We start from the raw sequence: 27,282 nt of genomic DNA on the forward strand, positions 1-27,282 counted from the left end.
GCTGATCTCCGACTTCCTTCATTCAGACGGAATGCTTTAAATGTGTGATTAACTTAAAAGCCCAGGCTCTACTTTGGCAAACACTCTGTTGCCTCTATCTTACTGCTGCAGAGCTGTCAGTCCAAACTCACCGCTGATCATTTCCCAGACCTGTGGATAGCTCTTTGTTCCTACCTTGCCAGTACAAAGCACAAGGCCCCTTCCCCTCCCACCCACTCATTTGCAGTCAGCTGGTGCATCTATGACTCATCCTCTTCCAGTACAGACTTCAGAGACCTGTTCAAGGCATTTATTAGCTCATCTCACAGTAGCTGTAGCCTTCATAATTAGTTGTGACCATTTAGAGAGGAACAATTTTAAATGTTGCCATTTTCTCTCACATCTTTCTCTGGGTTAGAAGAGAATGGGGTCTTTTCAGAAGATAGCTGGCAGCAGAGACAAGAACATGATCCTGCCTGGCAAAACTGGCCCCCTCCCCAGTACAGAACTAAAGAATCACAGGATGGGTAGGGTTGGAAGGGACCACAGTGGGAGAAACACAGATTGGTTATAGGTTGGAAGGAAAGGTAATAAAGGTATGGAGAGGGAAGCCAGTAAATGAAAGGAAGAACACGGATAATCCAGCTTCTTTTACCAAAAAATACAGCAATCTCAAGCACACCTAAGGTGTATGGGGTACAGATTTCAGTAAAGGTATGATATTTGTTTCTTCATCACTTCAGACCATCACATTCAGAGCTGAACAAGATTACAGAGACATCAACCAACAGAGGGAAGGAATTGAGCATCTCCTGTGAGACAACGAAGAACAGGAATAGACCCATCTCAAGATCACCCTTCCCCAACTGGAAAAAAGGGGAGAAGGACATATAATTTTGAAGGAATGAGAGGTGCCAAAACCAGACACGGGTTATCACAGCTTTGTGTCTTGGGTAATGGGGAGAAGGACAAAAGGAAAAGCAAACACCTGGTGGTCATGACCTGGCAGTCAGTATGGTGGTTTGCTGGGCTTGGCAATGAGTTGAAACAGAAATGTGTCAGGTTCTCGTGCAGGGATAGCAGAAGTAAGGATAGAGAAAATGAGTGGAAGTCAGCTGGAGGCAATGGTCAGCACATGTCCAGGAAATTGGAGACGGGTAGGACAAATCTGCTGAAACACCTCTGAAATGAGGACTTGTTCTTCTCAGGAATTATGCCTGAGCAGATTAGCACGAAGCAGTAATGACAAACACAGTTGCAGGAAAGTGGCTAGGAGAGGATTTCCCTTGTTTCTGCAGCAATCTGTTCATAGCAATGTGGGAATAAGAACTGGCCCGAGCAGTAAGAGAAGTCCATTTTAATGAGAGATATTTTACATAACTCTGGATCCATTTTACATGTGACCTACAGGAGGCCATGGAATATACTGGCAAAGAGGGAAAAGAGAGAGGACAAGATGTGAAGCAGTTTCTAAGGTAAAAGATAAAAAGAAAGAAAAATGCCTTTTGGAGCTTTGCTACCTCTATCCTTCCTGCTCTAAACATGCCATAATGAACACTGTGGTTTTTAACAACTCCCTTTACAATCACAGCTACACAATGATGGAAAATATTAAATTCTACTACGGCACAATGGGCTATTTTCTTGAGAGAGACACTGAATGTTTTAATTTACTGTGGTAAAACAGATGGGTCTCCTTTGAGCCCTGAAAAAGAGATTTCCAAATAATCGATTTATTATAGGACAATTTTACCATGCACATGGAAGAGAAAAAATGTTTGCAGTGTTGTCAAAAGCATCTTATTTTTCTCTGTATATACTGTGCCCCAGCATTCTGTAGTGTCTTTGCATTTCCTCCTCTCCATTTTCGGTATAGAGTTCAACATTCTAATTTTCTACACATTGAACAAATGGAACTTTCATTTTTACAAAAAAAAAAAAAAAAATTCCTGAGAAAGTTAATTAACAGGTTGGGTTTTCTTTCTTTCTTTTTTTTTTTTAATCTTGCATAACACAGTATGCAGCATCAAACCCAGGCTTTCTGAATGCTTTTAGCGAGGAAGGCACTGTGACATTTAAAAAGCAAAGCAGAATACAGATAGCGTTCTATATACTAAAGCATAATGTTATGTGCACTATGACCTAACAATTTCAGTATGGAAAGGAAAAAAAAACCCACAAACTAGAAAGAACTCTACATATGGATAAGGGTTTATGACCCAAGAAACAGATGCTGGAGATGCTTTTCACTTCAGAATACTGGAGACAAATACAGCATACAGATATGCAATACCAATACCAATGACAGAGGTTTCAATGAAAAGTAAAAATATCCTGAAATGAAAAATTAGACAAACTGCATCTATGAAACAAGCTGGTAAGTTTTGACTGGATGGGAAGGCTGCAAGATGGGTAGCAAATGGGCTAAAAGGCTGCACTCAGAAGGTGGTGATCAATGGTTTCTATCGAGGCTGGCAGCTTGTGACAAGTGAGGTCCCCCAGGGATTGATACTGGGCCTCACACAGTTCATCACCTTCATAAATGACCTGGATGACTCCAAGATGGTGTTGAGGTGAACACATCAGATAGGAGACACATCTTACAGAGAGACCTGGACAGGTTGGAACTCTGGGGAACTGTGGGCAACAGCAGCTGTATGAAGTTTAACAAAGGCAAGTGCAGGATCCTGCCCCTGGGATGACATAACCAAAGAGCCCAGTACAGGCCTGTATGTCTGGGGACAGCCTTGCTTAAAAGGACCTGGGGATCCTGGTGGACAACCAGCTACACAGGAGTCAGTAGTGCCCTCCTGCAGCAACAAAGGTAAATTGGATCCTGGGCTGCATCTGCAGGGACTTGACCATCAGAGACAGAGATGTGATCTTCTTCTCTACTCAGTGCTTGTCAGGCACAGCAGGAGTGTTGTGTCCAGTTCTGGTCCCCACAGTTCAAGAAAGACACAGTCTGGAGAAGGTCCAAAGGAGTGTCATGACCTGACCTCTGAGGAATGATGGAAGGACATCTCTTCTGACTGAAGGTCTCCTCTCCCTGGAAGGGAGAAGGCTCAGGGGGGGTATCTCATCACTGTATTAAAGGGGGACTACAAAGAGGACAGACTCAGACTGTCTCTTCACAAGGAGCCACATGGAGAAGGCAAAGGGCAATGGGTTCAATTTACCACAGAAGAGGTTTCATGTCTGTGTAAGAAAAACAGTTTTCACAGTTAGAACAATCATTCACTGGAACAATCCCCTCAGGGTCATGGTAGCGTCCCCATCTCTGGAGGTTTTCTAGATGTGACTGGACAGGCTGCTAGATGATCTCATCTTGGCTCCCTTTCCCACAAAATGTTGGGCTGAATGAACTTTTGATGTCGCTTCCAATCTAGGCCATTCTGTGATAACAAAAAGTTAAAAAATGTATTTCCCAGTGAGTATGTTTGGTCATAATTTCCCTCAGATATTGCTTGATGCAAAAATGAACCTGATGGGAATCTTTCTATTTTCTCAGCCTCTGTGTCAGCACCTAGGAGATTTTAAGTCATCCTCATCCTGTAACAGGAAATTTTTTCATTGGTTATAAAAATTAGTAGTACTTTTCTCCCCTTTCCCATTTTCTTTCTTTCAATTTGCATCTTTTTCTTTCTTGGTAATTTGTGTTTTTTTGGGGGGGTTGTTTTGGTTTAGTTCACTTTGATTTATTTTTTGCAAGCTTCATGGCTTTAAAGTGTTTTTTTTTAATTTACATATAATGTAATGCCTTTGACTTTCACAGAATACCATCTCCTATATTTTGGAAAGTAATAGAGACTATTGTAAATTATTTCACCTTCTATTATTCTAGTACTCAGCAGTTAGTTCTGCAGGGCACTACTGTACAGAGTTTGGCATATGGACCACCTTGTTGATATCAAAACCAGGAGTGAAAACCTTTCCCATCCAATGGGAACTTTTTCCATTAACTTCATAGGAGTCGAGAACATAAGTACCTCACCTTTCAGCTAAGAGATTTCCTTGATTCTCAGTTGAAATAAAATATCCATTTTACTCAAATGCAGAGCACATATATCAGTATGAATTCTGGTCACCTGCTTTGGAAGCCTCCTACATGTGAAATGGACCCGTAGGAGACAATGACCATATTAAAATGCACCAGTTTAGGAGATGCCACGCTGCTGGTAAGACATTGCAATGTTTTGGAGAACACATCCATGGGACCTATAGCAAGAAATTTTCTGACTGTGAGTGGGTGGGTGTTTGTGTTCAGACTCAAAATGAAATCCCTATATTTCCCACAAAATTTTTTGACAGAAATAAAAATATTTTGATGGATCAGAAACACTGTGTCTCACTGAATCAACACTTTTCATTTAAGATTTTTTTTTTCAGTTTAAATAGCTTCTTTCTCTAAAACAATTGCAATTCAGCATTAAAAAAGGCATTTCAAAACTAAAGAAAATGAACTTTCCAATAGGATCCCCTAATTTTCAGATTTTTCCCTAAAAAAAAATCTAGATCAATACTTCCCACAGGTTGATGTTATTTTAAGTGAAAACATATTTTAATTCCCAAATATTTCACAGTTGGAAAAATAAGAAAGCACGATTAATTCTTCTATTAATAAATAATCTTTTTCACAGTTCTTATGCACCAAATCTTCTATTTACTCACAGAGAAATTTATTTCCTGAGGTAACCATACACATAGAATCTTCTCTCAGATGGTGAGAATTTATTTTTAAGCTAGCAAGGGTTATGAATCATTTAAGTTAATTCTTTCCATTGTAGATTACCCTGTATTCATCAACAGAGAATTTCATCTTCTTTCATGCAGCTTTATCAAGTTGCCACAAGTCTCGCCTAAGCATAATAATTCTGCATTTTCTACCATCTTTACTACTTTTTTGATCATTAAATCAATGATCTGAAAAAAGAAGGATTTATTCAACACTGATTTGGGGCTTACAGTAGATTTACTGAGACTTGACAAAGATTCATAAACAAAACAGGACAAATATTCCTCTTAAAATTAAAAGCGAGGAATTTGTATTCAGTCTCAACAGTTCCAGTGCTACAGACTGGAGAGAAAAAAATGCTTAAAGGATTTTTAGGATCCTGGTGATAACCCACTCTCTTGACCTGCAGATCCTGAGAAACCTGGTCTAGTGGAAAGTGTCCCTTCCCATGTCAGAGGGGTTGGAACAACATGAGCTTTAAGGTCCATTCCCACTGAAACAGTTCTAGGATTCTATAACGGATCCCACCAGAGCACCACAGAAATCAAGTGAACAGCAGCTGTGCAAGACCAGGTACTACATTGTGCAGTGGTGGAGAGAACACATTGACTGTATTTTACACACATCATCCAGGGTGACAGGTTTGTGTGTGGGATGGGTGACAAGAGCCGTGGGTCAGAAGTTTAGTCTACTGCCTGGATTTTTCAATTTAATTCTTAATTCTAAACACCTCAGGTTTTAGGTATTTTTATGGCATCATACTGCTACTCTCCTTGACTTCAACCAGACTCAGAAAGACTTACAGTGCATGAGCCAGGATAAATCTGCAACCACATTGGAAGTTTAGTCTCTAAAGTAACAAAAGGCAAAGTCCAGGAGAGTCCTGATGGACACAATGATGTTTAAGCCTCATAGAACCATAGAATCGTAGAATATCCTGAGTTGAAAGAGACCCACAAGGATTATCCAGTCCAATTGTCCTGCACAGGACACCCCTAAGAATCACACACCTTGTGTCTGAGAATGTGTCATGGTTTAACCCCAACCAGCAGCCAAGCCCCCACATAGCTGCTCACTCACTCCCCCACCAGTGGGATCAGCAGGAGAATTAGAGGCAAAGGTAGAAAACTCATGGGTTGAGGTAAAGACAGTTTATTAGGGAAAGCAAAAGCAAAGCACACAAGCAAAGCAAAAACAAGGAATTAATTCACCGCTCCCCACGCGCAGGTAGGTCTTAAGCCATGTCTAGGAGAGCGGGGCTCCATCACACATAATGGTGACTTGGGCAGACAAATGCCATCGCTGGCAATGTGGGACATCAAATGTCTTCACCTTTCTCCTTCTTCCTCCCATCTTTATATATGGAGCACATGTCAATTGTCATACTGTCATATAGTCTGGAATATGCCTTTGGTCAATTTGGGTCATCTGTGCTGGCTGTTTCCCCCCAGCCTCCCATGCACCCCTAACTTCCTTGCCAGCGTGGCAGTACAAAAAGCAGAAAAGGCCTTGGCTCAGTATTAGCCCTGCTTAGCAATAACAAAAAAAGTCTCTATATTATAAACCCTGTGTTCAGCACAAATCCAAAACACAGTTAACTCTGCCCCAACCAAAACCAGTACAGAGAATTAGCCAAGCACTTCTCGAACTCTGTCAGGCTTGGTGCTGTGACCACTCCCCTGGGAAGCCTGTTCAGTGCCCAAACACCCTCTGGGTGAAACACACATAATATCCAACCTAAACCTCCCCTGACACAACTTCAGGCCATTCCCTCTGGTCCTGTCACTGGTCACCATAGAGCAGAGATCAGTGCCTGCCCCTCCTCATCCCCTCTCGAGGAAGTTGTAACTGCAGTGACGTCTGCCCTCAGTCTCCTCTTCTCCAGGCTGAACAAGCCAAGTGCCCTCAGCCACTCCTCCTATGACTTCCTCTCTAGACCCTTCACCATCTTTGTGGTCCTCCTTTAGACACTTTCCAAGAACTTTATATCCTTGCATCCTCAGCATGGCTTATTGTCACTTTAATAGCAGTTGTAGGAACTAGGCCTTAAAGTATAATTCTTTTCATAAGGTTGTTGATTTGCTATGTACAAGACATACTTCATCCTTCTGGAAATCAGCTTCCAACTCCTCTACTTTCCCCACAGAGAATAAGCTATTAAGGTACAAATAAGATATTCACAACTAAAAACTGGTTGTCTGCAAGGAACTGCTGGTGAATAATGGAATTTCCTCCACCAAAATGTCTTTTTATTTTCTCTTAATGTGCAGCCATAACATTTGTAAATACCAGAAACATGTCTACTTCTTTAAGAGAAGCTGTATGTTCCATAAATGCACCCACACAAAGCACTGAATTACTCCTTCCAAACAAAGGGTACTGCATCTCTGAACCACTGCAGAGGTGTGTGTGTGCTTTCTCTGAACCAGCAATCTCAGGGGCAAGGAAAGGATGCTGCTCTGCTTGGGCTAAAGCACCCAAAAGCTGTGGATCCCAGTGATGCCCTGCTGCAGCTGAGCACCAAGCTAAGGAAGTTATAGTGCTTCTGTTATCCAAACTGGCTCACGGGTTTTGCATCTTCGAAGCTCAAATGCCCTTTCCAAACAGGTTACATTTTTGCCAAATATGCCATTTTATCCCCTGACTATACCTTAGAGCCAAAATCATTTAGTATGCATAATGTGAACCAAATGCTAGGGTCTCTTCACTGTTCTTTCCCTGTGCTAGTCCAGCAACCAGTCAAGGGTCCAAAGTGGGGCATCACACAGAGGAATGTGAAAGGTGATCTTGCCAGAACAGTGTGGAAACATAACTAGCAAAGGCAGGAGGCCTGTGTATGATCCCTCCTGCAAAAAACACCACTATGCCACACATCTTAGGAATCCTAAAGACAAGTAGCAAGAATTTCTGGAGAAGAGGGATAAAGCTCAGGACATGTATCTTCTGTTTCATATTTTGACAGTAAACAAGTTTGGATACACTTGATAAAATGACAGACATCTACAGTGTAAATGACTGTTCCTCAACTATTTGTCCAGGGTTTAGACAGTGAAGACAAAGTCTGAGCATGACCCTTCTGTCCTAAAGCAGGCATTTTAAAAAAGTTATCTGTGTAGCGCTTTAGAAATAGCTATTTCTCTGCCCTATCCACAAAAAGAAAGCTGGCAGCTACTTTGGATGAAGCTGACTCCCCTCTCACTAAAATAAAGAAAAATAAGTTCTTCTCCTGACCAGAATCTCAGATAAAATGCAAACACTCGTGGGCCTGCACACTCCCATAGATGAATTATCAATGGAATTTCTGCATGGAGATCCTTGTGTAAAAAAGTGTGGTGGGATGAGCAGATTTCACTGCAGTTCAAAGGACTCCCAGATGGTGTGAGTGGTCCTCAAAGTTGAGGCAGCCTGGAGGGGGCATGGCATTCATCCTCTGATGGTCTGGCTGCACAAACTAATGTCTCATAGGATGAGCTGGAGCCAATATCCTTCCAGTTTTGTACCTGTGCAACCATCAGAAGAAACTCACCCAATACAAGTCTGTACTCCACACTGGGAGCAAACGGAGCTGCATCACCTCCAGACAGTGTTACACCAAAGGTAGGATAAAGGAAGAAAAGAGGACTTCTGATGACACCATCATACCCATACCAAAATGCACTGTGGCTGAATAATCATCTTCTTTTATAAAATATTTTGGAATGGAAACTACTTAGAACCAAGACTCACTTCATCACTCACACTGTAGAGCCAGTGGTATATAACAATTTTGGATAATTTCTGTCTTAAAACTAAGAAATACTGTTCTTTCTAGCAAGAATAGGCTACAGGAATTCTATTGCCAACCATAACATATAAAAGAACCTATAAAATTACAGTCACACACTAAGGCATATGTCTCACATTTAACTTAATGTTTATCTTGTCAGAAAATTCAGCTAGACCATGCCAACATTTTGTTTCATTCATGCTGTCTTCAAAATCATCTGTTGTTGAGGGAGAAGAAGAAAGGAGAGAGAAAAGAAAATGCAACAGAATGTTTCAAATATATATATATATAAAGGGAACAAAATTCAAGTTAACCTCACAAATAAGATTCAAAAGCACTATACAAAAGACTCCATCAGTAACAGCATTCACCTTTATTTATTAGATTGAAGTTGCCATCTACAACTTCATCTGGAAAATAAAAAAATATTTTAAAATTCTGATATGGTTTGAAGCTGGCTCCCTGCCAAATCTCCAAACCTTACCACAAGAAGTCTCCCCCCCCCAAACCTCAGAGAGAAGAGGGAGAAAAACAACCAAGAAAACCTGAAATGAGAGAGAGACAGCTAAAGTGATATATATAAATATATATAAATATATTTACACTTATGTTACAGGTATATACAATTGAAATATATATACAATTTCACAAGGGAATGGGAAGGGGGAAGGGAAAAAGAACAAAACCAAAATAATATATATATATATATCTCCCAATTAGCAGCCCAATATCTATCCACTAAAAGAGTTAGCAAAGAAATAGCTCACTACTCTCCTTGGGACAACCGAGAGTCGCTCTGGAACGATCGCCGGCAACCTCCGTCTCCCAAGGTTGGCAAGGTCTAACCAGGCCTCGCTCCCCAACAACGACAGACTCAACAGCAGGGAACCTGCACCTCCAAGCCGCCGGAAGGAAAGAGAGCAAAGGCCTCTCCTCCTTTCTTCTTATAGTCTGGTTTACGTAAAAATCGTAGGGAATACTGGGTAAATCTGGGCCCTTCCTTGGTTACAAACTTGTCACCAAGGAAGGCCTAGCCCAAACCACCACAAAGTCTAAATTCTAAAATGTGCCCTTTGCACATCTACAGCAGGAAGTGGACTCCTTGACTTCTGATAAGCCTTATTCTGCTGAAAGGTTTTGTGATTTTTGGTGCTGAGGAAGTCACCTTCACTACAAACCCAGTATCAGCCACTCCTGAAGAACACACTCATGACAAAAATCAATTGCAACACAAACAGAAGCAAAAGAGTGAAACAGCAGCTAATTTTTTCAAAATTATCTGAAATACTTTAATTTCCGTCATATTAGGAAAAATATTTCCTTACTTAAAACACAACTTACACAACTAAATAATTCATCATGATGAATTATTTAGAGAGATGTGGACTCAGTATGTTTACAAGTCCCAAGCTGTTTTACAAAAGAGGAAACATTTATATAATTGGTCCTCAAACGCTTTTTTTAAATGTTCTTATGATGTGAGGTTTCTGATTATCAGTGGCACTGGTCCTGAAAGCAAAGCTTTTATAAACAGAGCTTTTGGTGGGAAGATGGGAGCAGCAGGAAATGACTAAGTAAGGTGATCTTTTCTTAGTAATTGGTGATTATTGCTGCTGAACAGATGATTCTTCCAAACACCATCCTGTAAGCCTTGAGTTATCTCAGGTATGGTGAAAGGTCTCCAAACCAGATATAATTAAGTCACTGACCTGAGGCATTATCTCCCAGAACAGTCATCTACCATGTACAGACACAGGGCAAGCCAGACCCATTTCACTATAAATGTCAGCACTTTCCCCCTGGCAACGCATATTCCACAAGTCCCCAGAGGAAGCCATTTATGCCGAGGAATAAACCTGTCCTTGACAGCCCAAGAAGGCTTTTGATAAGTTCATTTTCACCTCTGTCATGCTCTGTACACCATCCTCTTCTCTGCCAATTTCCTCTGGATGTCTCCATGGTCAAAGGTCCTTATAGACATGTGGTCTTTGCACATGCTGTCAGATCTCTCCTCTCTCTCTCAAAACAATTTCCCCTAAAGCCCCTGCTGATCCTAGTCCTGACAATTCAGAAGATCTCAGAGGCCACTAACTTTTTGTTATAGATGGGTAAAAAACTGGACTACATATAACCTTAAGAAAGTTGGTCTGACTCCACAGGTGCCCCTAATTTCAGCAGGTAATTGGAATAGACGTTCCTACCAATGGGAATTATCCTATGAAACTATCTTATAAACAAAAATGTTTTTTTACTGTTCACTTCATCAAAGAGTAAGAACAATAGCAGTCTCAGAAAGAATCTGACTGGCTAAGAGGAACAGGCAAGCAAACTTGTCATTCCTGGTGGTCCCTTTAGTCAGAGTAACCTCAGCCCAGAGAAGCCCACACAAGAAGCACCTATCCCAAGAGAAATAACCTCTGTGCTTCGCCTGGTCTGTCTCCAGCTGATCCCCACAACCCTGAAGAGTCTCAGACGAGACACACAAGGGAGATCGATGTCCTTGGATCTCCTGGCTGTAATACAGCAAAAAAAGGAAAACAGTCACAACAAAAGCTCAGGCACATTGAAGAAAGGACTTACCTCTAGACTGAATCTTATAAAACCAGTTCTGTTAGCTGACATTTCTTCATACAATATACTGACACTTTCTGCTTTGAGGGAAGCACTTGTGCTTGTACAGTTAGCAGGCACCTGACTTTGGGAAGGGAAGCAAGGCAGGAGCACTGAAGCAATCACTTGTATTCCTCCTGTCTGCAGATGTGGTGACCAAAGTAGCTACAGCCATATCCTTGCCCATTCCTATCCCAGCCACAGGTCTCTCTGTATTCAGACACAGAAAGGAGTCCCACAACAGCTCGGTTTCATTACACACCATGCAGGAATTTTGAATTAGAGCATTCAGGCCTTGCTTCTTGTCTTCACTCTTTCAGCACTATGTTGTGTTTGTGTCCTTTATCTGGAGACAATATCTCATCACTTGTGCCCAACACCATCAATTAACTCCCTCTTTTCACTGAGCACTTTTCTTCATCTTGGCAGTGCTGGGTTAGTTTTTGGACTTGATGATCTTGAAGGTCTTTTCCAACCTAAATGATTTTATGATTCTGTGATTCATCTACAAGGCGTTCCTCACCCTTGATCTACCATCTGACAGTGCAGCAGATACCCATGTTGCACTGCTGATTCTGGTATTATTTGTGTCCTCTAACTAACCTATTTCAGGATCCCCTATCACCACTACATCTGGGCCACTCTTATCTTATTGTCATGGAGACTACAAAGCTCTTAGCAGAAAAACATGCACACACTGAACCAAATATCACCCTTGTAAAACCCAAGTTGAGAGACTAGGTAAACCCTGGGAGGCTGCAGAAAAAAATTAGATAAATCTTTCTGAGCACAAACAACCCTTGTGCCGAGATAACTCCAAGGCTCATAATTCAGCAGCAATCTTGACATCTGCTGTTTATCCCCAAGCAGGAGCAGGGAGCAGAGGAACAGAGTAGCCATGGTTACATCTCAGTCCCTGCTGCAGGTCACTTCCATGTCGTCGGGTGATTCCAAGATCACAAAGTCCCACCCTGGGACCGACTGGCTTCCCAAGTCATCTGACATGGTCTGTTTCACCCTATATAGTCTGTTTATGATTCTGGATAATGATTAACTTGCCAAGGATACTCATTAACTTGCTATGAGGGGCCTCGCACATCTCAGGTGGTGTTAGGCCGTCACATACGCAGATCATCACAGAGCACTGCTGATCCAGCAGCTGCCAAAAACAAAGGAAAGCCATTCCCCTCACTGCCAGTGCCCAACGTGTGTTCAGCATGTGCTGCTCTAGACAAGAGGGTTATGCTGTTGTGTATTTTTAGTTCAACTCGCAGCGACTATTTCCGCATTCCAATTTCTGGTGCCGACTTATCCCACCTTCAGTTTCTCGATTAGGGTATTATTATTAGCTACACTATAACCATGAGCTTCTCAGCATGGCAAGTTTAATAAAGCACTAATGTCACCCACAACCAACGCAAGTCACCTAAAGAAAACAAGGTCTAATTTTCAGTGCAACTAAAAATTAGTAAGAGCCGGCTGATCATTCCTTACTAGTTTTTTATTGTATTTTTTTTCCCCCAGCAATCTTTCTTCCTTCTTCAGACAAATGAATTGATGCAATCCAAAAGAATTTATGCAATCCAAAATCTATTCCTTCCTTCCCCACCATAAAAGAAAGAACATATCTAAGGGCTTTTCATATAACCTTCTAGAATTATTATTCATTTCCATTTAGGGCCAACCTTCAGATATGGACTTCTCTCCAAAAAGAGTAGCCTTGCTGAAATAATATCTCTCTGACTTGTCACTCTTCTGTCTCTCGATGCCCCTGAATTTGCTGCTTGGTTCCCCAAGCAAAGAAAAGGAATGTTCAGGTGGCCATGGCATCCCAGGGTAAAACAGTAGCATGACTTTGATCCATCCATGGCAGCCAACAAAAGCTTTTCGACCGATGTGGTTCAGGCTTCCACACCTTCCTCAAACAACAGTCTCTTTTCAGCCTTGTGCATTATCTTTCCTTCTGAAAAGACTTTTGTGCACGGGGATGACTCCTACTGATCCTGAGGTCAGTGGTAAGCATCCCATAGCCATCAGTGGTGAAAGGGCTGGGTGGCTGCAGAGCAAAGCACTCTAGAACATCACACAATGCCACTTTATTTTCTCTAATATCTACCCTGGCAAAATGCACCCTCACACTGCTCAGCCTAAACACAGCTGCAAAGACGGGGAGAAACAGAGGGAAAACAATGAGGCAAGGACAGAAAATAGAAGTTTTCAGCTGGGATTTTAAGTCAAGACAGGCAGTAAAAGAAAATAAATAGGGCTGTGCTGCTGCGTGGTGTAGAATAGGTTTATGCAGTGCAGTCAACTCTGTAAATGCCTGTAAGAGGAGTCACTTGCAGCAGCAGATGCTGCTCAGCTCTAATGAAATCCATCTACCTTGCCCCACAAAGATCCTGGCGTTTTATGACGTGGGATAGTTGGGTCCTAATAGAGCAGAAGAGCTGTGCAGATGTAAGGCAGTACCTGCTGAACTCAGGTACTCAATCACACAGAGGGTGAGCAGCTGCTACAGGTATTGGCAGCTTGCAAGCCTGCATCATGTGCTCAGAACCTGTAGCTGAGTCTCAGTTCTCTGCAGAAACCATACAAATCCAGAATAGCTCACAAAAATCCAGAAAAGCAGCGTACAAAGGGACATGATCTTCCACAAGTGTGTGTTGCCCCATGCTTCTCCACCACCTCTAAAACAAATGGAAGACTTTTTATGAAAAAAAATAAAATCAGTTGTTTCATGTAGATATCTCAAAATGGACACTCACAAGCCAGGGCCCTATTTAGCTAGAACATGAGGTTACACCATCTACAGGCATCATCTGCTCACAGTTAGGTCAAGTCAAAGCCACTGAGAAGAATAAGAGGCTATGAGTGGGAAGAACAAGATAATTTAATAGAGATGGAAATTTTCATACTGAAACGCTCCACTTGTCTGGGACTCAGTGGATGGAAATGCTAGTCCTTTTGCTTTGTCCTTTAAGAAATCATTCTCAGAAAACAGGATTGCTTTTCCTGCTGCCACAGTGGTTTTCACAGTATGGGTTGACAAATTGATAGAGATATAAGCAACATTTCATTCAAGCTGCATCCTCCAAGTAATACTCATGTTCTTTTGGGCCGTAAAAAAGTAATGGGACAGTGCTTGCCAGCTTCAGAAATAAATGCAATGTTAGCAACTTGAGAGAAACCAAAATTACATTAGAAGATGTTGGCAGATCCAGATTCCTTTCCAGTCACCCAGATCCTGTAATACAACAGGAGAGATTTTTTTTCCCAGCTAGCTGGACCAAGAAAAAGCCTGGTGCTCCCCAGGTTGCTAAATGGTGGCATCAGTGTCTTAAAATCACAGGTAGTCCCTACCAAGCCAAGTTACATTACGAAAATCCCATTCATCATTGTGCTGCATTTTGTGAATCCTTAAAAGCTACACTGTGATCAGAGGTCAGAGGTTGAAATTTCCATGCAAATAAGACAAACTCATTTATTGTCACACCACTGCCATGCATTATCAGTACAAGACTGTTACTTCCTATTTGCAATTTCACCTCTAAATTCCAATGGTATGTATAAGGTCTTACCTATCCATGGCAACACTACATAGTTAAGAACAAAAAAAAGAAATTATGATAAATATAACTTCTAGATATACCTGTACAAAATATATATGCCGATACACTACTACAAAAGCAAGAATTTGTAAGTATATAGACCAGGAAAAGTTCAAACTACTACTTAATTTGTCTTACTTCCATGATCCTAAACAAGAGAAAACACAACAGGCATGAAGAGCATGTGAAGATATTGCATCTAACTACAGTGCCTCATGTGCAGTAAGGGAAGTAAACTTTGTGGGTCTTTCTGTGTCCACTCAAGATAATCTTGGTACTGAAACATACCCAAGGCTGAGGTGTGAGGGCTCCAGACACACAGCAAACATACCAAGGCACATCTGAACCCGAGAGAAAGGTAAAAATGCAATGAAATTTCTGGTAAATTTGTAGCAGCACCAGAGAAAGTACCCACCCCCCTCCAAGGTATTCTCTTTTGACTTGGGACTGCACATGGGTGTCAGTAGCATCTAAGTGTAGAAAAGAAAATCATTCTCCCTTTTAGACTTTGTTTGGATGCTCTGCCTGCTGCAGTGAAACAGGGAAGAAATAAAGCTGCTGAATAACAGAGTCCTTAGTATTGCAGGCACTAATAATGAGATTAGGGAGAGAATAAAATCATATCTTCTTGGATTTGGAAGATCTGGAAGAAGCCAGCCTCTCACTGACTCTCCCAACAAGTTGAGATCAGGCATGTCACTGTGCTGACCTTCTGAAGAAGGACTGGGATCAGCCCAGCAGCCACATCGGTTTGGGTAATTTCAGTCCCTTATCTCCCAGAGCAGTGCTTGCAGAGGTCATGCTACATCACAGGCCCGGAGTTTCTTGCAGCCTGTCAGGCACTGCCAGTGTGCAAGGAAGGAAACTGGGTATAGGGGAGAGCAGAAGAAATGCCCACAATGTGAGACACTTGCACTACTCGTGCTTGTGGACACACTTGGCGCAGTGCTCTGCTGTGGGAAGCACAGACAGAATCTGACTCACCAACCGCGGGAGAAGGTTTCAGTCCAAGAGTAAGGAAGCTGATGGACCCCAGGGATTGCAGAACGAAGAGACCAAAAGCTTGCACTACCCTGAGCCAATAGTCTAGGGAGGAATTATAACCTTTCCAAATTCTCATGAGGGTAACTGCTCAGTGCACAGAAAGGTTCACATTGCATGATCCTGGGTATGATTTAGACTTTAGGAGAACCTGCCAAGACCAGTCTGATTCCTTAAGAAGATGAAAATTGGCAAAAAGTCTGTGGACTTGCTACATATTTTTAAGGGAACCAAACAGACAGAGAGTGTCCACTCTTTAATATAAAGATTTCACCCTTCCCCTGGGTGGTGGAAAAACTTTTCTTTTCCGTGGTTAACTGTCTGTCTCATTAAGCAGTGAATCTAGTCAATCACCATACAGTATAAAAGGAAAAAGTATAATATTGCAAGAGGGTGATTACTGGATAGAGTAATAAACAGCAGTTTACACACAGGCTCAAAATAAAATGAATAGCATTGTTAAACGAAAGGCAAGGTACAACATTCATCTTCAAATCATCTTTTGCCTCAGGTTACTACAGAGCAGGATCTGGAAAATAGTAGTTTCCTTATTTAAAAAAAAGAAAAAAAAAAACACACGCACACAAAAATCCAAATAAACAAAAAAACCCAAACAAACACCAAAAAAACCAAAAAACCCCAAACAAACAAACAAAAAAAAACCCCCTTGTCTGCAGCATTTCCCAAATTCCTGCCTCAGCCTCAACCTGTTGGCAAATGCTGACTTTAGAACAGCAACTATGGTATAAGTCTTCATTTGTTCTGAGTTCCAAGAGCCACAGTGGGTGACTAATGAAAATAAGAAGAGAGATTTTAAAAGATGCTCAGTTATATCATGAGATGGAATATTTTTTTCCTTAGAAGAGTGCTAGTGAACAATAAGTGGGCATCGAGAGAGCAGCTCTTAACAGCCGTGCCCAAAGCAAAAGAAAGACCATGTTCCCTTCCATTACTAAACTAATATAATATAATAGAAAAAGCCATAAGGCAAAGTGAAAAAATCACTCCTAAGCTTTCCAGTTTAAACAAGGGAAAGGGTTGCAGGGGTGGGGGACACTGAGCATTAAGAACTGGTTATCTGAGGGGGTTCCTTGCTGTTTCCACTGATATCAGCCTCCGAATTTCCATGAACAGTCCTCCACAGAGGGTTTTTATGGCCAAGCAGTGCTCATGAAAACCTCAACCTTCCCTACCTTTCCCAGAGTCATTTCTAACAGTAGTTTGGCAGCCCCATAGTAATCGAAAGTCCATGTATGAGTTCTGGCTTCTCCATAATCACCTGCCCACATCTAGGAGCAAAGCAGGACTGTGCAGGAATACTTGCAGGGTGTTAATGTGTGATACCCAAAGCCCTTTGACCTTCAATCATCTGCTTGTACTCTGCGCCTCGCTGAACTGCCCCTGGATTATGCACTTTACATCTCTGCAACACGTACAAACAGGGGTTTGGCTCTGTAACTGGTCTCCCAGTGTCAGCAGCATGATCAGGTTTATGCTCTTTTTACAGACATTTTTACAGCACTTTTATTCCCTTTCTGTCACTACAAAGAAGTTTCAAGATTTAAATAGTCTCCAGATTTGAAGCAAAAACCAAATCTTATACAGAAATACATGATCTAATGTGCCCAGACTTGTCCTTAAGGACTGTAGCCCTACAGAGCCTTAGTTTAATTAATATAAGTATCCAAAATCATCCTCTTCAGTTAAACTTGATGTCTGTGAGCACTGTTATTAACATGGATCAAAGAGCCCCTTATAGAGAAGACCTGTTGTGATGAGAAGGTCAAGTTCCTAAGGAAATTATTTTGCAAATCAAAGCACTGATTCCAAATACTTGCTTATATTTTCTTTTTTCTATCCCTCATCCTATCAATTTCCTTTGGGATGGAACATAGTTACCAGGTAATTTTTACAACATTTCTGCATAAGAACTAGGTATGAGGTCCTGACTACCCAAATTCCTTGTTCTGTACCTTGCAGGAGGAGGGTTTTTATAAACATAGAGAAAAGGTGGGCCCAATTCTGCCTTCTGTTCTATACCTATAAACTTAAATTATATTCTGTCTCCTGCTGATTTTAGGAGGATCTGCAGATGTAGCAAAACAGAGGACTGGGACCAAAAAACACTCTGATTCTCAAATCAGGTTGAACATGAACGACAGGTACCTCTTAGCCTTCAATGAATGACAGGTGCCTCTTAGCCTTCAATGTATGTACAAGTATATATGTGTGTGTATATATATATTATATATATATATATACACACAAGTATACCAGTACTTGTACTGGGTCATACGTAGACTGTCCCCACATTATAATTAGGAAGAAGAATTAAAACTGTATCATATCCTGGGATGGGCTCCAAAGTCTTTTATTAAAATACTTATTATCAGTAAAGCCAGCAGCATTTCCAGCCACACAGACAAGGATGATTTGAGGAGGACAAGGAACACCAGAAGGTAGAACAGGGGGGTTTAGAGAAGGAGATAGACAGCAGCAGCAGCAGATCTCTTTCTCCTTACTGCTGACAAAAACAAACAAATAAACAAATAAAAAATAGTTCCGTGGAAGTGGAAAGAGCTCTCTGCAGTCATTACACAGCAAACACTTACCGCTTGGCTGAAACTTACTTCTTATCCTCTCCCCCTTCATGATCCTCAGACAAACGCACTCATCCACATCTATTTGCCTGCACAAGGACACTCCACGGATTTGTATCTCTCCTGTTTATGAAATTACAAGGACTGTCCTCATGTGCCGTTGAGTTAGAACTATTCTTCCGGTAGAAAATGTACCCAGTACATGCTTTCTCACAACAAAGTCAGCATCTTTGACTGTCTGGCCATCAGACCCACATCTCTAAGACAATTTTTTTTTCTTGACTTCTTAGAAGTTGTAAAGGTTTAAGAGCAATATTTTTACAATTATATATATACACACATTCTCAGGTATGATTGCATTGTTACTGCAATTTTTTTTTCTGATTTTAAAACACTTAAGGTAAATCTGACAGTTGTGGACTACAGTGAGGTTTCTAGTCTTGACTATTCACACACCTCTCCTCTTTACAGTTCTCTGCTGAATGAGATTTATTTGTAGAGTGGGCAGAGGCAGAAGTGCATTGTCGCATATTTTTTTTTCCTTTAGGGGTTATTAATTATCATGTCAACCTTTGCTCTACTGCTGCTGCCCACTTTTATTTTGGAAGCGCAGCCGTTCCCCACTCTGATCACATTGGGCTCCCCCATCATCCCATTTTCTACCAACCTTTAAGAATATTATTTATTATTCCTTATGTATCTGGGTGGAGGAGAGGGAGACGGACAGTATGGCAGAGATGGGAAAGATGAGCCAGAAAACATGCTTGCCTGGAATTGTCATCACACTGCTGTTGGAAGGAGTGAGCCGGAAAACTCGCAGCCAACACTCGCACGCAAACACACGCCAGGCACACAGCACATCGATCTCGGGGAGTTTGTGAGCAGCCCCACAGCTCTTACCTGGGTTATCTGGGATCCCTCTGCAGTGCAGCTCCCTCAGCTCCCTCTGCCCTATTCCCCCCGGGAGCAGTGGGGCCGGGGCTGTGACCGGGTGCCGGTGCGGGTAGGGGATGGCAGCAGCTGGCTGCAGCCTCGGCTGCCGGGCTCTGGCTCCTGCCAGGGCTGCTGCTGCTGCTGCTGCTCCTGATGATGCCGAGGAGGAGGAGAGCCGAGTGAGGAGGAGGAGGATGCTGGCGGTGATGCTGTTGCTATGGTTACCCAACTCGGCGGCGGCACCGCTCAGAGCAACAGCTGCCCCAGCACCCAGATCTGCTCGAACCCATCGCTGCCAAGCAGCCCTCGATGTACAGGCACGGGGGTACCACCCCAAAGCCCCCCTCCACGGGAACAGTGACAGCCGGGAGGATAGAGGTCACTCCTTGGCATGCTTTTGGAGCTCCGGGAAAACAGATGGAGCGATGCATCCAAAATGTTTGCATTCTGCACTTGTCGGTCAAGAGCTCGCTGCCCTGCAAAGGTCAAACACCAGCTTCCAGGAGGGAAAAGTTTCCTTTTACAGGGTGTTCTTGAATTTTTATAAGAGACTGAACAAAACAGCAAAGCTGAGGAGGGGAATAATTTTCAAAGTTCGTGTTGTGATGCAATGTTAAACTTTTTTCTCTTTTTAGCTAAAGGACAACCTTCTGTCTTTAAAATGGGACTTAAAAGTGGAAGTTTACTGTCTTCTTGTGTAAAGGGTTTTTTGCATAGACAAATCCCCTTAAAAGTGAGTTCCTTGTGTGAGAGAGAACTGCCTCTTACCACCAAACAGTGAGAAAAACACCTTTCAGAAAGGAACACTCTTACACAGCACAGGACACTAATCTTTCATGCATGAAGCAAACAAGCTGAACTTTGCCTTTGCCTACTGATCTGAAAATAAGAAAGGAAAAAGACCTCAGGTGAATGGACTGCCACAGGATCAAAACATGGAGTATTAACTGAGAGAGACATGTGAAATCAAGGCATTCAGTTGCCATTTATGTATCAAATATGCATGTCATGAGGCTCTCATTTTGCACAGGAACATCACAAGACACAGTAAGGTCACAACAATCAAATGTCACTTCCATCCAAAAACGTTAGTACAAAACTGCGTAACGCTCATAAGCCATGACAGTTCTTTCAGGAGCTGGTACTCTTTGCAGGACATTGTGAAACCCTGGCTCAAACCTACTGAAAAAAAGAAAAATCACTGGTGGAAACTTTCTAAAGGGATTTGCTTCCTACTGCCAGATCTCTGCTTGAAACCTGGATGCTGCAGACAATAGGAATCTGAGCTTGAGACACCAAGAAAATGCACTGAGTGCATCTTCCTGATTTTTCCTCTTTTTCCTACTTTACCTATTTAAGTATTAGACCTGGAGAAATGGTTACAGGAAATGAGGGACTACAAGAAAGATGGAGAGGGACTTTTTAGAAGAACATGTTATGACAGGGCAAGGGTGAATGGTTTCAAACTGAGAGTAGGTTTGGATTTGATATTAGGAAGAAATTCTTACTGTGAGGGTTGTGAGGCACTGGAACAGGTTGCCCAGAGAAGCTATGTATGCCCTGTCCCTGGAAGTGTTTAAGGCCAGGTTGGATGGAGCTTGGAGCAACCTGGTCTAGTGTAAGGTGTCCCTGTCCATGGCAAGGAGTTTGGAACAAGGTGTTCTTTAAAATAGGCAATTCTACGATTCTGGGATGTGCTGGTGGCACCATCTCTCAAGATATTCTAGAAGAACACCATGTTCATTTGCAGTCATAATGCGATTCATATAAAAGCATTTTCTATATATCTCATTACTATGAGAGAACCTGGAACTACCGAACTGAGGAGGAAAAATGTGCCAGCCAACACACATTGTCAGACCTCCATGGAGTAGCTTCCCATTTCACAGCCTCCATGTGTCTTATAAAACTGGTCACCATTCTCCCCATAGACTTTTTAATTATTCTCCTTTCAGACAATAATTTTGATGTCCACTCAGAGATTATGTAGAATAGGTGACTCAATGGGACTTTCTAGCCCTCTAAAAAGAAATAAGAAATATCTATTTTAATCTTTTAAAATGTCATGCATATAAAATTTGATTGTACTCTGAAACCCCTTCTGAGAGCTAAAAAGTATGTGGTGCTTGTGTGGCCATGGGGATCCTCTGCTTTAATTTTGAATGCAGGGTGAGAAGATCTCATTGCAGTAATGACTGTGAGCACATCTAAATCACCCGCTCGATAACTAACCAGCTGACAGCAAAACTCATGGTTATTATGAATAGATCACTGACACCACAGACAGATCTTATTTCTGCGCAATCAGGATGTGTACTGCAAAATGTAACTGCTGAGGTACATGTAATCAGCTTGCAAGGTTATATTTTCCAACTTTGCTTATTTGGGCTGTTTTTTGAAAGGTGCATCTCTATTTTCAAGAACACACATAAGAATAGCAGAAGAGAGCTGGCTCTGGCTTCAAGTACTTTGGCTCAGCGTGGTTGTGTTTTACCACTCGGAACTGCCCACCCTAATTCTCCTGTTGGTGCTAATCTGGAACACTGAAGAAAAGTCCCCCCCTAAGGACATGCAGAGCCCACTAAAACCAATGGCTCTAGTACCTCCCTGTCTGCACCCTGCAGAGCATTCATCTCAACTGTGCCAAGTGAGTACAAAGCGGATATAAAGCTCCAACAAAGCACAAAAAAACCCAAAACAAAACAACTAAACAAAATAAAAGATGAAATGGTTTTATCTGCCCTCAGTCATGCAAGGAGGTCCTACACGGTGGGATTGATGACTTGCATCAGTTCACTGTGGAGATAAGTGATGTTACAGTGTATAGAGCGTGCTGATTTCATAAGGAGATATGACTCGATAAAGAAAGGACACATCACAGACATATTTGACAGAGCCTGGAGGAGAGGTTGCATTTTCAACCACAGCATTAGTTTTTAAGGAAAGAACCTATGTCACATCTTGCAGCCCTGTTTAGGAATTACAGACCAGATGGTACTAGGTACCTGTGTTTATGCGTCTCAGGCATATCTAGATTATTTTCTTGCTTTAAATACTAAAGACAGGCAAATCAACTTAGCTTAACACAGATTTCTAAAACAAGTCAGTTAAATTCTCCCTTGTACCCATTTTTCTCTACCCTGTTGTTAGTAAAACACCAGGACTGACTAACTTAGCTGTATTTATCTACAGCATCCTGAGGTAAAGGCAAATCCTACCCCTAAGACTTGTTTGGAAGAGCTATCCCACCAAATCAGCCATTTGAGCTCTGATGTCTGCTAACAAAGATTAAAATGTACCAAAATGTACATTCTGGAAATACCTCTTAACTGCCATCTTAGTCCCACAGCAACCTGAGGTTTCAGCCATGAGGCTACCTGAGTGCCTGTTTAGCTGCTGAACATTCCCAGACCGGCTACAATCTCAACAGCACAGACATCCTTGGACAAATTGGTGTCCCATAGCCCAGCATAGGCAGAAAAATGCATATTCTAGATTCTTTGTGTAGAGGTTTTGGGTTATTTAATAATAATCCGAAGCAGATATTCCCATTAGGTATCAGGATACCTAATAGATGTTCAGTGGAGCAGTCCATGCTGCAGGAACCACATTGGGCTGGTAAACATTTATACAGGTTGCAGACTCTTCTTCAGTCTCAACACTACTCAGGGTGCACTGTAATAATAATTCTTCAAATTCTGTTAAGAGCTAGGTTAAGTAAAAAAAGCCTTAAAATAATTGAAATAAGCTCAGAATTACAAAATTCTGACTGCCTGTTCATGCCTGACAAATTTTGGTGACCTTCTAGGATGGGGCTACAGCACTGGTGGATGGGGGCAAAGTAAATGCCATCTGCTACCTGGACTTATGCAAAGCTCTTGACACTGTCCCACATGATGTCTTTGTCTCCGAATTGGAGAGACAGGGGTTTGATGGATGGACCACTCAGTGGATAAAGAATTGCTGGAAGGCCACACACAAAAGGTTGTGGTCAAGGGCTCATTGTCCACATGAAAGCCAGTGACAAGGGGTGTCCCTCAGGGGTTGGTTCTGGGGTCGATCCTGTTCAGCAGCTTAGTCAATAACATGGAGAGTGAGATTGAGGGACCCGCAGCAAATCTGCTGATGACACCAAGATGTGTGGTGCAGTCCCACACTGGAGGGAAGGGATGGCATCCAGAGGGACCTCTGACAGGCTGGAGAGGTGCACCAGTGCAAATCTCACGAAGTTCAACAAAGAAAAGTGCAAGGTCCTACACCTGGGTCACGTCAATCTCAGACACCCCTGCAGGTTGGGTAGAGAAGTGATTGAGAGTAACCCAGCAGAGAAAGACTTGGGGGTGAGGACTGATGACAAATTCCCCATGAGCAGCGTGTGCTTACAGCCCAGAAAGCCAAATTAATCCTGGGTTCCATCCAAAGGAGTGTGGACAGCAGGTCAAAAGAGGCGATTCTGCCCCTCTACTCTGCTCTAGGGACATCCCACCTGGAGTGCTGCATCCAGCTCTGGTGCCCCCAATATAAGAAGGGCCTGGAACTGTTAGAGCAAGTCCAGAGGAGGCCAAAAAGTTGACAAGAGCACTGGACCTCCTCTGTGAAGACAGGTTGAGGAAGTTGGGGTTGATCAACCCAGAGAAGAGAAGGTTGCATGGAGACCTCGTAGCAACTTTCTGGTATCTGAAGGGGTCCTAAAGGGAAGCCAGAGAGGGACTCTTCATCAGGAACTGTAGTGATAGGAGTAATAGGTAAAAATTGAAAGAGGGGAAATTTAGGGTAGATATTAGGAAGAAATTTTTTACAAAAATTACACTGTTTCACTGGAATAGGTTGCCCAGGGAGGTTGTGGATGCTCCAACCCTGGCAGTGTTCAAAGACAGGTTGGATAAGGCCTTGAGTAACTGATCTAGTGGAAAGTGTCCCTGTCCATGGCAGAGGGAGTTGGGACTACATGATCTTTAAGGTCTATTCCAACCCCTTAACATTCTATGATTCTATGATTCCTCAGATACCTCAATGTCAGCGCATAAAACCTTACATTGCGAGGTCCAAGCTTGTGAATTAACCCCACACATTGGGGAAAGGAAGTGAATGTGTCTCAGGCAGACTGTCTCACATGGCAAGGAAAGACCACAACCCTCAGCATCCCCACTGGAGCATCCAGTGAGTGGTCACAGGCAGAGTCCACATCTTGGCTGCAACAGCTTTCTTCAAGCTCTGAGACACAGTCTGCAGCATGAAATCCCAGTGAGAGCTCACTGTGAATGTGTGACATGTACCACTGTGACTGGGGAGCAGAAGGTAGGACCAAATGCCTGCTCCAGGCTAGAAGCAGGAAACGTGACAGCTCTGTAGTTAATGGACAGAGAAAATGAAGCTTTTTTAATAAACTCAGAAGTTGAATTTACCTTTTGATTGTGATGCAGCTTCCAGGGACTGTTTATTTCTACTTTATAATTTCAGGAAAAGGTAAGGTCTAAAGGGAAAGTCTGACACACAAAAATGAACAGAACTCTCAGGCTTTGATTTCTTCTGGATCCTCTATATGCTCTAGGACCATTCAGATGGTAAGACCCTTTTAGGAAGCAATGCACCATCTTGCTATAGCAGGATTTGAAACACCCTCTGATGCAAATTACACAGTCTCAAATAATCCGTTTTCATGCTATGCAACAGAGAAGCAGTTAAGCAAAAGGAGGTGAAAAACAGGAGAGGGGATCAAAAGATGTCTTTCATGTAGCTATGTGATAAAAATATATCCAGAAGTGTTAACTCAAATATATCTATATTTATTTTGATGCAGCTGGTGACAGACAGAGGTCCATCATTCATGTCCCGTCACTGGAAGCATTCAATACCAGATTTGATAGGGCTTTGGGCAACTTCATCTAATGAAAGGATTTGGAACTAGATGATCGTTAAGATCCCTTCCAACCCAATTTTAATAAACAGATTGTTGGCGAGTACCACAGTATAAAAGTATTTTTAAAATAATACAACTTTTTTTAAATCATGTAGTGTTTAAAATCACACAGGATTTTCATGGATCATATAGGTAAAGACTGCAGTACCAGGAAAAGTATAATTTATCATTTTACTAAACATGTGTTTCACACAAAATCCACTTAGTATAATATAGCAATGATCACAATGACTTGGCTTGTTTTAATAGTTGTATCCAAGAGACTTCTCTTTGAAAGTCCTCACACTTATCCTGTCCTCAAGCCACAGAGTCCTCATTCAGCTGCCATCCATTTAATATTTCATTCATTCTACTGTTCATTTTTTAGTCCAGCATCTTGTTACAGCCAAACAGCCAAGTAAACAGCCTTACTTAAAGTAAGAAAAAGCTACTTTTACCCGCCAGTTCTTCCCTTACCTGGAAGGCAGTGGGAAATCTCAGGTTGCAGTCCTCTCATTTAGGGCTCTGGAAGATTGCATACTGGACAGAAAACAGAGAGTAGATAAACTAAGCACATTTCAGATGTTTAACATGATACAAACGTCGAAGGAACTACAGCAGTGTTAGAAGTTAGGAGAAAAAGAAAGGATTTTGTGAATAACACAGACCAGACCCAAATTATCATCTTGCAGACAGCCTTAGTAGCTGCAGAGCACTGCTCAGCACTGCAGTACCTCACAGAATCACAATCAATACTTTTCTGAAAACCCCTATGGAAAAAGGACTGCCACTGTCATTTATTTTGTGCATGGAAAACAAGCCCTGGACTTTTTCAGAGGCATCCATACAAGCAGCTGAGATTTTCTGGATATCAATGCTGAACTCCCTGAACACTGAAATAGCTTGCCCAGACAGGATGTGGAGTCTCCATTACTTGAAATATTAAAAACTCAATTGAACATTGTCCTCTGCAACCTGCTGTAGCTGATTTCCAGAAGTAACTTCTGATATCAACCATTCTATGAAATCATGAACAAGTCTTCTACCCGACTGCTCTCAGCACACAGATTCCTGATCTCTGCCCCCTTAGTTCACCAACTCTCCCTTGGTTTTATACACAGCCTCCTTTTTCCTCCACACAAACACATATTGCCATGCACATATGACCACACCTTATACACATCCATCCCTGATATCCTAAATCCAAATCACTTGGTCTCATCCTAGGCCCCTTGTTACCTCCTAGACCTCCCTCTGCCTATTTGGTGCTGTAAATCATAAGGGCAAATTCTTCCCCTTTTTAGGTTGGGCACAGTGCAAGGAACTTTCACCAGACTATTGCATCTCCCAGCTTGTGTCCCACCTTAGATCTGGCCTAGCCTACAGCATTCCAGAAAAAGGAAGGAATGTTGCAGAGAAACTGCGCAACTCTGTTTTGACACAGACTTGGAAAAAAACATCCATATTTCCAGACTGGAAAACTTAACATGTCAGAGGACCTTATCTGTTTATGTCTAGCTGCTGCCAAGCACCCAAAACCTTTTTATTCAAAGGATAATGGGCTGTCTTATGGCACAAGTTATGAGAGATGGACACAACAAAAATACCATTTCTTCTCTTTTTCCTTTGGAATATCTGTTCCTAAGCACACAAGTTCAAGTCTTCCAAAGAAGAACATATGATCCATTTCTAATGTAGGCAAAACTGGTTATTTCTCCTAGATTCTTTTATGGAAAGGGCTAAACTATTTTGGCTTCAGTTTTCCAAAATTAATTCAGTGCAAGGCAGATGCCCCTGCATAAAGTTTCAGCCCAAGCAATTAACATACAGCAAAACGATAAGCAATAAAAGCTAGAGTGTTACTATAAGAAATGCTGGACAACCTTAACAACACTCATTGGTATCACTCCCACCTAAAATATATATTAATTCACAAAACAACCAGATGGGTTTGTTTGTTTAAGACTCTTCCCTAGAGGTTTTCAGCTTCTTTTTTTTAATATGTCTTTTATTAAAATTCAGAATACCAGCTGGTAGGCAATACTAGTAGTACCTCGCTATTAACTGGAGTTTGCATATAAAGATTATTTTAAAATATCAGAACCAAACAT

The 27,282-nt window shown here is 41.9% G+C and overlaps 1 protein-coding gene across 2 annotated transcripts in view; it reads right to left on the bottom strand.

Moving 5' to 3' along the window:
- The window catches only part of FAM135B (family with sequence similarity 135 member B), a 250,483-nt gene that overhangs the window by 190,386 nt on the left and 32,815 nt on the right, over positions 1-27,282 (bottom strand). The window contains exon 3 of one of the 2 annotated variants that reach the window (XM_051778447.1): positions 25,649-25,711. The gene's annotated coding sequence lies outside the window, so the exon portion shown is untranslated. Of the gene's footprint in view, positions 1-19,239; positions 19,437-25,648; positions 25,712-27,282 lie in introns of those variants that run through there. The other variant, XM_051778448.1, reaches the window with a different exon arrangement.

This window comes from Manacus candei, unplaced genomic scaffold, assembly GCF_025592945.1.
Source record: "Manacus candei isolate 608988 ecotype Guabito, Panama unplaced genomic scaffold, ASM2559294v1 h1tg000013l, whole genome shotgun sequence".
In the NCBI taxonomy this organism is placed as follows: Eukaryota; Metazoa; Chordata; class Aves; order Passeriformes; family Pipridae; genus Manacus; species Manacus candei.